Below are 16,869 nucleotides of genomic sequence, written 5' to 3'. Positions count from 1 at the left end.
AAATGTCTATTAATAGAAAAATAGTTAAATTATGGTGTATCAATACCATGAGAAACTATACAGCTATTTCAAAGAATGAAGGAGATTTCATTGTACTGATACAGAAAAAAGTACATGCTTGATTGTTAAAAAGTATATTGTAAAATTGCACATATTATCATTTTTTAATTAAAAAAAGAACTTTACTTTTTTTTTTTAATTTTAAGAGACAAGGTCTCACTCTGTCCCCAGGCTGGAGTGTACTGGTGCGATCATAGCTCACTGTAGCCTCAAACTCCTGGCCTCAATCAATCGTCCACTCTCAGCCACCTGAGTAGCTGAGATTACAGGTGTGAACTACTGTGTTCTGCTCAAATGTGAACATGATTATTTGTTTAGAAAAAAAAGTACAGCATTTGTGTACCTGCACATTTTTAAAAAGTATACATACTTTACACTTTAAACAATTTTCAGTATACATAGAAAAGGGCAAACTGTAACCAGTGGTTCCCCCTGGGAAACTTCTCTCTTTTGAAAAAAATTCTTCTCTTTTGAGAAATTGTGAGAAAAGAAATGAAAGACTTTCACTTTGGACATTATCTATGTCTGTTTTGATTGAAAACTTTTAAAGAGGCATGTATAACTTTCACATTCATTACACATGCTATGCAAAAAATTCTATATCTAGCTAACATATCAAGTGTGAAGGCAAAAGATATTTTCAAACAAAGACTGGGCAAGTTTACCATTCACAGACCCCAAGAATATTCTCCAATAGAAAGGAAACGGAATACAGAAAATAAGTGAGATTTTTAGAATCAATAATGAGCAAAGGAAGGTATAATCCAGCACCCTTCTTTACTCCCTCTCCCTCCTTTACTCTTGGTGTAACTGACTCCTCCTTCTCAGTTTTTTTTTTTTTTTTTTTGAAATGGAGTCTCACTCTGTCACCCAGGCTGGAGTGCAATGGCACGATCTCAGCTCACTGCAACCTCTGCCTCCTGAGTTTAAGCGATTCTTCTGCCTCAGCCTCCCATGTAGCTGGGACTACAGGCACATGCCACTGCGCCCAGCTAATTTTTGTATTTTTTTAATACAGACGGGGTTTCGCCATGTTGGCCAGGCTGATCTTGAAATCTTGACCTCAGGTGATCCACCTGCCTTGGCCTCCCAAAATGTTGGGACTACAGGCATGAGCCACTGTGCCCAGCCCTCTTCTCAGTTTCAATACCACCTTTTCAAGGAAGACCCCAGCCACACTCTCCTCTTTCACTCACCCTGCTTATTGACTTCTTAACGCCACCATTTGTGCTTGTAAACTTCATGCAGGTAAAGGCCGTGCCTGTTATATTTAACATCATCCACCTATCACCTTGCCCAGTGCCTGGCAGATATTAGGTTCTCAACAAATATTGGCTAAATACATGAAAAATTTATTGAAGGCTCAGCTCAAATGCTACTGCTCCTCCAATCTCTTAGGCTTTCTACAGGACTCTGTACCTGTCTTGGGGCACATTTTCACAATGTGTTCATGTTATCTGAGTCTTTTTTTCCTATCCGGCCGTGAGCAACCTCAAAGTCTTATTTACCTTGACATTCCCCACAGCATCTTGCACGATGCCTACCACATAAAGGGTTCTTAGCAGTAGATGAATCTACGCGCACGTCCAGGAAAGTACAAATGATGGCCGCAGGCTCTAACCAATTGCAGATAGTAGTGATTGGAGCCCAGAACACAAGCACCTTTGAGATATGCAAACAAACATGAGACTTTGCCCAGGGAGAAATTAAAATTAGAGCTAAACTTGAAATACAGCGGTATGTGGGTGGGGGGATTGGGAGACAGGCCCTTATTCAAAAACAGAGAAGTGAAATCACTGAGTGATGATTTATTTTAAGTGTGTTTTTCCGTACTATCTAGCTTTTCTTCCCTTGAACATATTCTAATTTTGCAATCAGAAAAAAAAAATCCACAATAAATGTTATAAAAACAAACCAACGGAAAATCAGTGGTGATTTTAGACTACAAAAGTCACCCGTCCCTCTGTTTCCTTACTACAACTTTGGACTTCAGATTCAGGGCGCTCTCAGGTGGGGCCCATATATTTTGTGAGGAAGTGTTCTTTCCGCCCCTCTGAAGCCACGGGGGATAGGAAGGTGCCAGAAATGAGTGCTTCAGCAGGGGCAGCTCTCAGTTGCTCCCTAATGCAAATGCTGGCAAAGCTCCCAGAGTCAGGAACTGTAGGGAGAGAGCAGAAGGAATCAACCCAGCACAAGATCAGAACCTCCACAAGATGCTGATCCAGTGTCTGGTGTTTTATAGCACTTGTGCATATTTCTTTTGCAGTACTTTTCACATGCCATTAAAATTATTCACTCCTCTGCCTATCTTCCCTTGATGCACAGAGAATTCCACAAGACCAGAGGTAGTGTCTTTACTCTGGTCCTCTAGCCCAGTGCTTAGTACTAACAGGCCCTCAATGTACATTTATAGAATGTTAAAGACCACACTGATAAAGTACTAAAACAGTAACTGACCTAGGTCCCTGGGACATAGTAAGAATACACCAAATACTTTCTTCGGTGCCATGAAGGGCCATTATTCAGTTCTGAAGAGTCAAGCTAAAGCCTGTAATTTCTTGAAAGATTGAAGAGACTTCTTTTAGGAAATGCAGCTTCCTCCAGTAAGAGCGGATGCATTATGTGTTCTAATCTGCAATTCATAATCAGTCAGCATAGGAGCCCACGGCAACTTCCAAAGAAACCACTCTTTGAAGGAGCAGTACTCCAAGTTTTCCTAAGACATTTCTGAAGGATTTCCAGGAGGTAGTGAGCACAGCCTAGGGTCATGATTAATAACCTATTTCCCAGAACTTTAGATTTTCCACCTCAGTCTCCACTTAGGAATTGCTTCTGGCCCCTCGTGAAAGCACTTGGCAGAGTTAATTGGACCAGTTCAGCTTCTTGTCTGTCACACCCAGCACCTGCTACCAGCTTCTTCCTTAAGTGGCTGGGCCAGGGTCCTCTGGTCCCAAGAGAATAGCACCCACTTCTGCTTTTGGCCTCAGCACTGGCTGGCTGATTTGAGGTTCAGCACCACTTGACTGGGTGACAGGAAATAATGCTGAGGCTTGGTTTGAAGAGCCAACATGGCAGCGCCAGGGTCCATCACAGGGGTTTCAAAATGATGAGTTCAAAGATAACTTCTTGTTCCTCATGCAAATGCCATCCTATGTCTGAGGGGGCAGATACCTGTGTACATTGGCTGACATTCTCTTTCTGGAAATTGAGAGCAGCTAATCCTAAGCATGTATTTTTGTACCAACTAAGTGCTTTATGAGTCCTATCTCATTTCATCCGCATGGCACCCCTTTGAGGTCGGTATGACTGTGACCCCCCACTTGACAGAAAGACAAGTAGGTTCTACAAGGTGAGGTGATGAGTCCAGGATCTTCCAGCTAGGAGGCGGTGAAAGCAGAGCTCTTACCTGCTGTCCCTTTCCAATTTCTCACTGAACTCGAGAGCTCTCACCTGCTATCTCTTTCCAATTTCTCACTGAACTCTAGAGCTCTCACCTGCTATCCCTTTCCAATTTCTCACTGAACTCGAGAGCTCTTACCTGCTACCCCTTTCCAATTTCTCACTGCACTCTAGATTGTCTAAATCAAAAGAAACGGTGGACACCAACCAGATGCAGGGCTGCAAACTCCCACAGGGGCCAGGGGCCAGGCAGGAGACTAGAGGGCACAAGTGATGGGGCAGGGGAATGCGCAAATGGTAATGAACTGGAGAACACACCTGCCTAAAGGCATTCGAATTAAAACCAAAACACCACTCTGACTTCTGACTCGAGTTCACTTGTCATCATTTAACAGATGGAGCAACTGAGATCCAGGGAGGTGATATGAAAAAGACACTGCAGTATGGTGAAATATTCAAGGGCTTCGGGGACAGCCAGTTCTCATTGGGAACTCAAGCTCTATCTCCTGCCAGCTGTGAGACTCTGGGCAATCCACTGCACCTCTCTGTGCCTTTCTTAGGTGTAAAATGGAGATGATCTCTGCCTCACATCATTGCTGTGAAGATTAAGAGAAGTCAGCATATGCAAGATGCCCAGCCCTGTGTGTGACATTTATTTCAGGAAGATACCAAAGCCAAGTAAGATCTCTGGACACATCTTTTCCACAACCTACCTCTACTCCCAAGATGCCCTAAACTCACTGCCGGGAGTGACTGAGGTGGGAGAGATCGGGAAACGCACACTGATAACAGGAGCGACTTTGACACACAAAACAAGAACTGAAAGCCACCCTCGTCTGGTACATGAAGGCCTACCTAGTTGAGGAGTGTGAGGCATTCCACATTTCCACTCTCCACTTCCTGGCAGGGACCACAAAGTCTAGGTACCTTCCTTCCAGAACATCACCTCCTCACCACCACCTTAGGAAAAAGGATGCCTTTTTTGATTACCCCAAATCTCAAGATCTCAGCGGGGCTGGGATGAAGCAGAGGATGCCCTGGCCTTCCCACTGCCCATGTCCATGGGTGGGTCCATGGCAGCAACAGTCCACCTTCATGGGATGAAATGCTGGGGAAGACTGCAGCTTTAGAAGTGCCAAGAGACCCCATCTCTACTAAAAATACAAAAATTAACCAGGTGTGGTGGCAGGCGCCTGTAATCCCAGCTACTGGAGAGGCTGAGGCAGGAGAATCCCTTGAACAAAAACGGGAGGCGGAGGCTGCAGTGAGCCGAGATTGCACCATTGCACTCCAGCCTGGGAGACAGAACGAGACTCTGTCTCAAAAAAAAAAAAAAAAAAAAAAAAAAGAAGTGCCAAGGGCCTTTGAGAACCCTCCTGTTAACTAGGACCTTAATTCAAACAAACAGTTTCTAACTACCACAACTTCCTGAGGATTAGGGTCTCTGATGCCCTTAAAGAAAACAAAACAAACAAACAAAAACCAAAACAAAACAAAAACCTTAATTTGTCAAGACCTGGCACCTTGGAAACTCAAAATACAAGATCTGACGTCTTCTGCTTTTTTTTTTTTTTTTTTGCACTCTGGCTGTGGCTATCCTTCCCTTGTGGTACGAGAGGGTGGGTCTATGTTAAATGATGAAAGAGGGGCAAATGGAGGGATTTTCCCCCTTCTCCCTCTTTCTTGCCAAACTAGGAACTAGGATGGCGGGCTTTAAGTTTAAATTAAGTTGTGTCTCCTTTGTACCTATGTGCCAGGCTTTCTACTAGGCAATGGGGCATAGTGATGGGCTAGACAGACATGCAGAGAAGGTGCAGATGGTCTAGTGGAGACATGGGGAATTGAAATTATGCCAGTAATTATGTAAATACAGTTTAGTTCAGGATAATATGAGAACATATAAGTAGATGGTTGTCCTCAGTCAATGGGGTTAGGGAATAATACTGACCATCTAGTGCTCTGTAAAGGGTTGAGCATAACATAGGGCCTAGTGCTTAAGAGATACTCAATAATGCCAATTCCTTCTTTCCTCTCTCCCCAAGTGTACGTGCTAGTGTATGCGTGTGCACATACACTTACCACTGAGACTTTTTCTTTCTCTTTCTTCAAGAACACCTAACCTGAAAAAGACCCATAAAAACTCAGAAGTAACTTAATGTTGCCTGTTTTATGTTTTCTTTTAACTGTCCTACAGGCACCCATTTTTAGCTACTCTGGGAAACTGAAAACCTAGGGTACTTTGCTCCTAAAGCCATAAGGGCCCAACACAAAGGGAAAAGAAATATGGACAGTTCATTTCTGAATTTGGAAATACAGAGATCATCTAGTGTTGTCCCCTCATTAGGTACAAATAAAGAAACAAGACCCAGAGAGTGTGAAACACTTGCCCAAGGTGACAGTTTCTTTGGGTGACCCTTCTAATATATGGTAGCTTTTTGTTTAAGCTGAAATCTTCCCCTGTTAGCTGTAACTTTTCAAATATACTTAACCTGCTAACAGGGGAGGTGGGCTCCCGCACACTGCAAGCCATCTCAAGCCACCTAGGAACCCTCAGTTCAGGGACCCACCAAGTAAGGGACCTGGGTACAACAAGGGCTCCCTCTTTTCCTCTCTACAGAGTAGCTTGCTTAGTTTCAAACCCTGAAAACAGATACCAACAAATAAAACGCCTAAGGGCTTACATGTCCTGTTTATATTCTAGGCATAAACAGCAAATTTTTAAAAGGAAGCAATAAAAAGATGGCAAACCCAAGGTTAAAGATTTCCAATCCCTTTCCATCTTGGAGTTTTCCACACAGCTGCTGCAGCATTGGGTTTATATGTGATAAATTCATGAAGTCTGACCATATCTGTAACTGAAATTTAACACAACAATCATATTCCTGAGGGGGAAGATAACAGGGAATTTTCACTACTTTTGGAGACTTTTCTTTCTAGAATGTTTAAAAATTATTATACCACCTTTGTAATCAGAAAAAAAGAAAGGGTTTTACAAACAAGAATTTCTTAGGGAAGATTTATTTCTTCACCTATATTTGGAGCAAGGAGCTGCTTTTAAAGCTCTGAATACTCTGTCAAAGTTCTTTGGGTAAAAACGAAACAGCATATGAATGGAACCCATCTGTGAGACTTGAGGCTCCCACTAGCCTTAGGTAGTTTCAGACAAGGCCATAATTTTCAGAGCAAGCTCACATATATCATTATATAAAAATAGACATTTTGTGGCCAACAGGCTGGAAAACAAGCTCTCCAGAGAGCTCTGCCTCCAAGCTCTGCTTCTCCCTGGGGGTGCTGGGCAGGGGAGGAGAGTAAAGTTCTACTTACAAGACCAAAGTTTCCTCAAAATCTAGTGGTCCTCAGTCAGAAGCGGAGGCAGAATTTAAGAAAACAGGATTCAAGGTTACCAGTCCAGACCTGTGGTGCAGGCAGGATTCTCACTTTACCCTCCTCTCTGTCTCTTCCCCGTGTCTCCTAAATGAAAAGCACTTTGAGGTTTTAGTGGGTGTTTCCCATGTCTCGGGCCAAGTAAGTCCCCATTTGTTGTAATCCAATGCTCAGCCTGATGATGTCAACCACACAACTCACTCGCTCAGTTTCCACCTCTCTGTCCATGGGAGAGATCCATTTCCTTTGGACAATGAGCCAGGGGGCTGTAACTGCATCCTAGGCCACCACGCTTGCCTAACATCCTTCCTTCAATTTTCAACCCTGCAGCTTTAGTGACAAAAGGCTTCCTATCCACTCACTGAGCCAGGGTTCCTGGGTAAATTCCTTTGCTTCTTAGTGGGTTGTCTCCTTTCCCGTGTGTTTAATTCCTTTCCTTGGTATATAATATACTAGTTAGGGTGGAGACCTTCACCCCACCCCACACCCATCTCTGTCTTCCTGCCCAGTTTTCCAAGTTGTTTCATTTCTCCCAGGTCTCCTAGGTACATTCTGGGCACAGTACATGAGTTTGTCCTTCACGTAGGGGAGGGTGATGTGTGACCCCGGGGAAGGCTTGGAAACAGCACTGGTCTGTCCCCTGGGGAACTGGGTTCCAGTCTTGGTCAGGCCTTCAACTGAGTGAATGACCTCAAGCAAGTCACATCCCTCTCTGGACCTCAGTTTCCCTGTCAACAAAATGCGGGCTTTGGTGCTTTCCACTTCTGAGGTTCAATGAGTAAAAATCAGTGACTGGGGAGCTTATCAACAAATGCATTATAGAGCATTTTACTACAAGCTACCCAACTACATGCTTGAGGGAAGGAAGAACCCTGGAGAAGTCAGAGGCCACTGCCCAAGATGCCAGGCTCAGCTGGGCACCTTTAACCCCCTTTATGAAGGAGATGAACAGATTCTCTGGGAGTAAAACCAAAAGAATTCACTGAACAAGTCCTTAGGGACACGAAAAGCAGCAGCATAAACTACAAGATAAGACAAACAAGTAAGAGGCTGTAAGTGTCCTTAGGGACCAACATGGAACAGCAGTGGTGACGAGAGACCATTTCTTGCATTTGGAGAGTGCTTGATGGTAAAGACAAAAACATCTCTCTACTTTCGTGTACAATGGGAAGCAAGGTGACATGCATAGTGGTTAGGAACATCATTTGGGAGCCACAGATGTGGATCTGAGTCCTGTGTGACTTAATTTCTCTGAACTTCAGTTTTTTTAACTGTCAAGTGGGATACTAGTGTCTCTGTTTTAGGACTGTGAGAATTAAAAAACACATGTAAGGAAACTGAAAGTATTTGGTACATACTAAGTATTGAATAAATGTTTGCTCTTGTTGTACATAATCTCATTTGATTCTCATAACATCCTTAGGAGAATTAGATAAGTGCTATGAGGCTACATTATTAATCTCTCCTTCCTGGATAAGAAGACATATACACAGAAGTTAGGTGACATGCCCAAGGTCACACAGCTCAAAACGAAAGGGACAGAATTAGAAATGAAACCTCAACTCCTAACTAGGTCAGCACACATGCCACACACATGCCAATGCCAACGCCATTTCTCAAAATGGTTGCCGCAGCCAGCCTGGGAAAGGAAACACTCAGGCCACTAGGTCAGAGAGGCTGCTTTCCTTGCTTTGCTACCCAAATCCTGTGTGGCCTGAAGCAAGACTGGGGTTCAACTAACTCTCTCAAAAGGAGCAGATCTGATCTGTTTCAATGCCACTTTGATGGTGATGGGAAGGTAGGACCAGAGCTCCACTGGGAAAGCGGCTCTCTATAGGTAAGGAAGAGGCTGTGGTAGTTTGTGGTTTAACAAGAATTTTTATTAGTTCTCAGAAAACACAGATGCTTATCAGAAAACACCCAAGAAAACAGGCTATATTAGGAGGGAGTTTGTCAATCTGAAGGCTTTTCAACAATGTGACGTAGGACTGCTGTGGAATAAAAACCACACCAGCCTGGCCGGGCGTGGTGGCTCACGCCTGTAATCCTAGCACTTTGGGAGGCCGAGGTGGGTGGATTGCCTGAGCTCAGGAGTTTGATACTAGCTTGGGCAACACGGTGAAACCCCGTCTCTACCAAAATACAAAAAAAATTAGTCAGGCGTGGTGGCGTGTGCCTGTAGTCCCAGCTACTTGGGAGGCTGAGGCAGAGGAATTGCTTGAACCTGGGAGGTGGAGGTTGCAGTGAGCCGAGATTGCACCACTGCACTCCAGCTTGGGCGACAGTGAGACTCTGTCTTTAAAAAAAAAAAAAACAACAACAACAACAAAAAAACACCAGCCTGGTAACCCACAGAGAGCAGCCGTTCACAGCTCAGAGAGATCTGGGCTTCCTTCTGGTCCCTAGACCTTCTTGCTGTGCCTTGGTTTCCCAGTGTAAAATGAGAAGAATAATAGCCTTACTCTCCAAGGTTCTTGTGTGGGTTATGTGCCTGGCACATACTATACATTGAAAAATATTTGAATACTTCTTGTCTAATTCTGACCATTTCATCATCCTTTGCCCTAATGGTGATGTGACAATGAAATAAAGTCAGAGATTGGTCAGGAAGTCAAAAGGGTCCTGTATTTCTCCAGAATGTCAGGATGAGTAATGAACAAAAGCCCACCCAGAGCTGTCAGGCCTGTTCTCAGCAGCAACACTCAGTTTGGAGGGACTGGAGGTCGGGGCCATTGTTTGGCTGAGCCTTTATTCCAGAAGACTGAGTAGGCGTCAGGAAATGAGGCTGGGCTCTTGAGATGGGTGCTTTGAATCATGTTTTGTTACTTGAACAAAAATAATAGTAAGGAGCCCATTCATAAAAACAACATCATTTTCTTCAACAACATGTACTCTGTATCACTTCCCTTGTGAACTGAATAATTCTGTCTGTGACAGAATCCCGGAAGACAGAACTATAGTAACATTGGCACATTCATTTCTTCTTATAACTGACAATACTGGACACACTTATGTGGGCTGGGGCCAAGCTGTGCACTGAGCACTCTATAAACACCACTTCATGTCATCCTCACAATAATCAGGTGCAGGAGACATTATTAATATTCACATCTTACAGCTGTAGCAACAGATGCATGGTGAGCCAACCAATCTGCTCAAAGGCTCACGGGAGCAAGGGGCAGAGCCTGCACTCTAACCAGGGACCATGTGGTGCCAGTCCTAAATCCACAACCCCCTTGCACTACCACCTCTTAAAGGGCTTCCCTTCAGGAAACTTGGCTGTTTTTCACAGACAGCAGTATCAGCTCCGTTTGAGGATGAAGGAAACTTTGGCTGTTTAATTCCACCCTCTACCCCCAGTTTAGAAGGGGTCTCTCCTTCCTCTGAATTTCCTTAGTATGCTCTGTTTCTCTCTTAAGAAACATACCCTTTTCTCCGTTGACACATATTTATTTGGGGGCAGGTCTTTTTTCTCTGCCAGAATCCTAACTTTTTAAGGAAAAGATCTGTGTCTAATTTAGCAGCATTTTGTACATATTATGAGATACTTATTAAAATAAGGAAATCTATAAACAAACCCCAAAACTATTATTGGATATTTACCATATGCCAGGTAATATTCTATTTATTTTATTTATTTATGTTGTAGAGATGGGGGTCTTGCCATATGCCCAGGCTGGTTTTGAACTCCTGATCTCAAGTGATCTGCCTGCCTTGGTCTCCCAAAGTGTTGGGATTACAGGTGTGAGCCACTGTGCCTGGTCGTTTTCTAACTGCTTTATATAAATTACCTCATTTAATCCCATAAGGATCTCTATGAGGTAGGTATAATTATCATCCCTGCCTGACACATGAGAAAATCACAGGCACAGATTGATTAATTTGTTTGGGCAGAGTGTTAGTCCATTTGCATTGCCATAAAGGAATACCTGAAGCTGAATAATTTATGAAGAAAAGAGGTTTATTTGGCTCATGGTTCTGCAGACTGTAAAAGAAGCATGGCACCAGCATCTGCTTCTGGTGAGGCCTTAGGAAGTTTTTAGACATGGTAGAGGGAAAGGAGAGCCGGGATGCTACATGGCAAGATGGGGAGCAAGTGTGAAAGGGAGAAGCGCCAGGTTCTTTTTAAACAACCAGGGCCAGGCATGGTGGCTGACGCCTGTAATCCCAGCACTTTGGGAGGCCAAGGCAGGCAGATCACCTGAGGTCAGGAGTTCAAGACAGCCTGGCCAACATGGTGAAACACCGTCTCTACTAAAAATACAAAAATTAGCTGGGAGTGGTGGTGCACACATGTAGTCCCTTGCATTTTTTTTTTTTTTTTTTTTTTTGAGATGGAGTCTCAGGCTGGAGTGCAGTGGTGCAATCTCAGCGCACTGCAAGCTCCGCCTCCCAGGTTCATGCCATTCTCCTACCTCAGCCTCCCGAGTAACTGGGACTACAGGCGCCCACCACCACGCCCAGCTAATTTTTTTGTATGTTTAGTAGAGATGGGGTTTCACTGTGTTAACCAGGATGGTCTCGATCTCCTGACCTCATGATCCACCCACCTTGGCCTCCCAAAGTGCTGGGACTACAGGCGTGAGCCACCATGCCCGGCCAAAATAATTTTTTTTTAATTAAAAAATAACCAGTTCTCACTTGAACTAACCGAACAAGAACTCACTCATTACAGCAGGGAGGGGATCACGCCATTCATGAGAGATCTGTACCCATAACCCACACACCTCCCACTAGGCCCCACTTCCAACACTGGGGTTCACATTTCAACATGACATCCAACAGCTATCCATCAATATAGTTAGACATCCAAACTGTATCAGCTAGCAACTGACGGACATCTTTGAAGGAGTATATGAATAAAGAAATTCTGGCCACCACTACCCACTTTCTAGTCCACACAGCTGCTGTACACTGCAATTGCTCATCACCCTATCAAAGGCAGGTTTCAGCTGTCATACCATTTCCAACTCACTTATTCACTATGCCATGCAGTTAGAAGGTCCATGTTTTTTCTAGACAATTAAGAAGTATATTGATTGAGATTTACGAATAAAAGTAGATTTTGTTTTCTTTCCAATTATAATCATAATTGCTTATTGTAAAAAGATAAGAAAATACAGAAGAACAGGAAAAAAGGAAAGAGAATAATATGTCGTCTCACCACAATCCTGGTGTAAGGCCCCAGAGAAGGAACCACACTTACACTTAAAACAATGTTCTTGGTCAAGCACGGTGGCTGACACCTGTAATCCCAGCACTTTGGGAGGCTGAGGCGGGCAGGTCACTTGAGGTCAGGAGTTCAAGACCAGCCTGGCCAACATGGTGAAACCCTGTCTCTACTAAAAAAAACACAAAAAAATTAGCTGGGCGTGGTGGTGCACACCTGTAGTCCCAGCTACTCAGGAGGCTGAGGCAGGAGAATTGCTTGAACCTGGGAGGCAGAGGTTGCAGTGAGCTGAGATCATGCCACAGCATTCCAGCCTGGGTGACAGAATGATAATCTGTCTCAAAAAAAAAAAACAAAAAAAACCACACACACACACACACACACACACACACACAAACAATGTTTTGACATCAGAAACTTAAGTCATTTTTGGGGGGCAGGGAATCAAACCCACAAAAGATGACTAAGACATTGCTCAACGTATTTTTTTGGTTTTGGAGTACACGTGGCTGCTTTTTCTTCAGGGTTCGATGTCCTGAGGATCCACTTTGTGGTCCCTTTTGGACTGCTGATTTGGTGTGTCTGAAGGAGAGCCAGAAGGAGAAGAGAAGCCTGACCCCAGTGATTATGTGGCTAGAAACTGGATAGGTTCACAGGATATCACACTGTCCCCTCCCTGCCTTTTTTCAAACTATTTCCCACCAGCTTGAGATAAGTTTCCAACTACAGCTGTTTTGGGAGAGATGGACCTTCACTTAAACAGTGACCTTAACTTTAAACAGTCTCGGACTCATTGATTTTTGCAGCTGAAAGGAGCATGTGGTCTCCTCATTTTAGGGGTGAGGAATGCCAGATCCAGAGAAGGCAAGGGACTATCCTGAGGTAGTACAGCCTGGTGCTCCAACAGGAGAAGGTTTGAGACTCTCACTTGCTACTCTCTATTGGTTTCAGACTCTCACTTGCTACTGCACTTTGAAATACAAATTTGAAGGGCTCTTCCCTCTTATTTTGGTTAACTCCTACTCAGCCAACAGATTTCAGATTAAATGTCACTTCCCTAGGGCGCCCTCTTCTCTGAGCCACGTTAGCTCCCCCTGCTGTACTGGTCTCATGGTACTCCTATGTCTCTTCTTATAACCCTTAACATATTTATAAGTACACGTTCCATGTGTTTCCCCACCAGACTGTAAGCTCCACAAGCTCAACAGTATGTTTCCCTGGTTCACAGAATACATCTATCCCAAGTGCCTAGAAGAGTGCTGGGCATAAAATAGGAAACTCAAAAAATATTTTCTACACACACACACACACACACACACACACACACACACACACTCTACTTAGTCCAGTCTACGGTAAAACATTAACATACTTTTTGTAAAAAGCACCACGTCTTCTGAACTGCAAATTGGGCCTTCTTGCTGAAGGAAGGCTCATTAGAGAACAAGGGATTTCATTTCAAATAATTTCCGGAAGATAGAAAAAGTTCAGAGAGGTATGACAACAGAAGCTGAAGTTTGGAGCACAAGGACAAGAAAGCATCATTGGAAATGAGAGACAAGGAATGGTGTGGGACCCCAGTGAGGCTCTGGACCTGAAGACAGCAGGTGTCGAGAAGATTCAGAAGGGCCAAAAAATTAAGGGATCCACTGAAGGTCCTGTGCCAGCCAGCTCCTCTATCCCATACCTGCAGCACACAGAGGGCCCAAAAGCTCTGCAGAACCACAGCCAAAGACAGGAGGCCTCTTTAAATAAATTGAATGAACTGCCTAGGATTAATCTAGGGCTTCTAGTAAGAGACAGGCCTCCTTATGCTAACATGTGAAGGGCCCTCAGTCTAACTGCTGCTCCTGCTCATGTGCCCTAAAGCATCTTCCACTTAGTACCTTAGTACCCTTCCAGTACCCAGCAGCTTCCCAGGCAGGGCAGAGGCCTATGGGACAAACAGATGAACTGAGGCCTATCCCCTTAAAGAAGTCTTTTATTATTGATTGTGAATGGCCAAATAAAGCATGACAGGATGTCTGATCAAAACCAGCTGCATGACAGGAGTTTGAGACCAGCCTGGCCAACATGACAAAACCCCATCTCTACTAAAAACACAAAAATTGGCTGGGTGTGGTGGCAGGTGCCTGTAATCTCAGCTACTCAGGAGGCAGAGGCAGGAGCATCGTTTGAACCCAGGATGCAGAAGTTGCAGTGAGCTGAGATTATGCCATTGCACTCCAGCCTGGGTGACGGCCAGACTCTGTCTCAAAAATAAAAATACAAAAATTAGCCAGGCATGGTGGCGCATGCCTGTAATCCCAGCTCCTTGGGAGGCTGAGGCAGGAGAACTACTTGAACCTTGGGAGGTGGAGGTTGCAGTGAGCTGAGATGGTGCCACTGCACTCCAGGCTGGGCAACACAGCGAGACTGTCTCAAAAACAAACAAAAAACTGATGAGTCAAGAAAAAGCAGTATGGTAATGTGAGGTCCTTGTTTGGATCTGACTAGAACTAAAAAAATAACTTATGAGTTAAATGGAGACCACTGCTAATAATAAAGGATTATTAATTATTTTATGTGTGATAGTAGTGTGGTTATATTTTTAAAAGGAGTCCTTATTCTCTTAAAAGTACATGCTAGGCTGGGCACAGTAGCTCACGCCTGTAATCTCAACACTTTGGGAGGCCAAGGCAGGTAGATCACCTGAGGTCAGGAGTTCAAGACCAGCCTAACATGGTGAAACCCTGTCTTTACTAAAAATAAAAAAATTAGCTGGGCATGGTGGTGTGCGCCTGTAGTCAGTCCCACCTGCCTGGGAGGCTGAGACAGGAGAACTGCTTGAACCAGGGAGGTGGAGGTAGCAGTGAGCCAAGATTGTACCACTGCACTCCAGCCTGGGCGACAGGCGACATTGCAAAAACAAAAACAAAAACAAAAACAAAAAAAAATGCTGAAGTAATTACTGATAAAATGATGTCTAGAATTTACTCCAAAATAATCTAGTGGCATGGGAAAATGGCTACCAGCACAGATGAAACAAGACTGGTCATGGGTTTTTGATTTTTGAAGCCGGGTAATGGGTGGTACATGAGGATTCATTATACTATTCTTTCTAGTTTTGTACATGTTTCAAAATTTCTGTAATACAATTAAAAAAACATATCTCAATAAGCATATTATTTAGATATAGAGAGATAAATGCTAGATCAAAAGCCTAAAAGGATCAAAAGTATATGCTCTTGGGAGCAGGATAGGAGGAAGGGTAAAGAAAGGGTGGGGGCAGGGAACAGATGGTTTTTATTATAAATCTTTTATGATATTTGACCTTAAAAAAGACTAGGGCAAACTATGTGCATGTACCATTCTGACAAAAACAAAATTCATTTAAAAAAGGAAATGGGAGTAACATTATTTAGAGAAATAGAGGTAACCACCAAAAGAAGTAAAAGCAGAAAAATATAATGGCTGCCTCAGGGTGAGGAGGTAAGCAGGAGACAGATGCCTTTCTGGACTCAGAGATTTTTTAAAAAGTCATGTTCATGTATTACTTGGATTTTTTAAAGTTAGCTATTATTATCAGTTGCTACTATCAGTTACTAGCAGGGCCTTTTGTTAATCTCTACATCTATAAACTGAATACTTCCTTAGGTTTAGAATCCTAAATCACCCAGAGTGAATATCTCCACATTAAGTGTAATAATAACAATTATTGCTATTAAACTATTGTTTGCCATTTGTCAGTGCTTTACATATGTTATTTCTAATCCTTCTAACGCTCCTGCAAGGCAAGTACAGATGTTCCCATTTTACAGATGAAAAGGTTGAGGCTGAGAGACATTAGCCACTTGCTTGAGGTCACAGTGTGGGCGAGGCCTGTGAGACTCAAACACCAAGCTCCTTCCATTACCTTACTTCTCCTTTGCATTCCATTTGTTCGGTATAGTCCAGAAAGTACCTTTACATAAATTTTCTCATCAACCCCAAGAAACAGGAGGGACATGACTATCTTTACTTGACAAATGAAGAAATCAAAGCTAGGAAAAGTTACGTAACTTGCACAAGAATCCAGGCTCCTGATCCTTAATCCAGTACTCCTTCTACCATTCCTTATGTCCTCTCAACAACAAAATGTTAAATTAGTCATAATCTCCTCATGGGCATTTGACATAAGAGTCACTGCACATGAATGCAGCAATGCAGCTGAAGCAGGAATTTTAAAAAGAGAGAAAGGGGGAGACATTTTTTCCAAAGGAAATATACTAATAAACCATGGAATGTCCTCAGTTGCTCTAATGACAGCATGTTGCTTGAGTCCTCAAAGGGACTCTTGAAATGTCAGCAGCCTGCCTGCCTGGCACAGAGCAGATGAGTTGCTGGCACAGGCAGCCTGCAGCAGTTCTGACAACCAGCGCCACTCTACTTAGTTCCAAAGAAAGAAATGAGCCATGCGTGCCTCTGCCCTGAAAAAAGAACTTCTGTGCTTCCTAAATCTACTTCAGTCAACAGCCATAGGGCCCCAGGGCTTTTTAATAGTTGCCAGGAATCTTCTTAGATCAGCGCTACTCATCAGAGCAGAGGCATGTTTATGAAACTGTACATCAGGTTGCACAGGGGTGGGAGCCAAACGTGGGATAACTAAAGAGGGTGAACATGTGACCCTTGGTCATCTCAAGTCAGGGTAGCTGAAGCTCTCCCCACAAGAGAAGCAGCCCAAAATTTGGGCACAAGAGCCTTGAGCTTGGTGTGAGATGCTCCTCAGTCTGTGCTGGCATCTGAACAATGGCCAAGCAGCAGTTAGGGAGAAGAGGCTGTTTACTTGAGTTCAAACTATTTATAGCACCAGCAATCTGCACATATTTGGATGACAA

At 43.6% G+C, this 16,869-nt stretch overlaps 1 protein-coding gene across 3 annotated transcripts in view; it reads right to left on the bottom strand.

Moving 5' to 3' along the window:
• The window catches only part of PKIG (cAMP-dependent protein kinase inhibitor gamma), an 87,687-nt gene that overhangs the window by 28,754 nt on the left and 42,064 nt on the right, over window positions 1–16,869 (bottom strand). Inside the window, exon 1 of one of the 3 annotated variants that reach the window (XM_054466492.2) lies at window positions 6,784–6,958. The exons of 1 other annotated variant lie outside the window; for it this stretch is intronic. The gene's annotated coding sequence lies outside the window, so the exon portion shown is untranslated. Of the gene's footprint in view, window positions 1–4,314; window positions 4,420–6,783; window positions 6,959–16,869 lie in introns of those variants that run through there. One more of the 3 variants, XM_054466493.1, reaches the window with a different exon arrangement.

The sequence above is a fragment of the Pongo pygmaeus genome, chromosome 21 (assembly GCF_028885625.2).
Source record: "Pongo pygmaeus isolate AG05252 chromosome 21, NHGRI_mPonPyg2-v2.0_pri, whole genome shotgun sequence".
NCBI lineage: Eukaryota > Metazoa > Chordata > Mammalia > Primates > Hominidae > Pongo > Pongo pygmaeus.
This window is presented reverse-complemented; position numbering and strand designations above follow the sequence as displayed.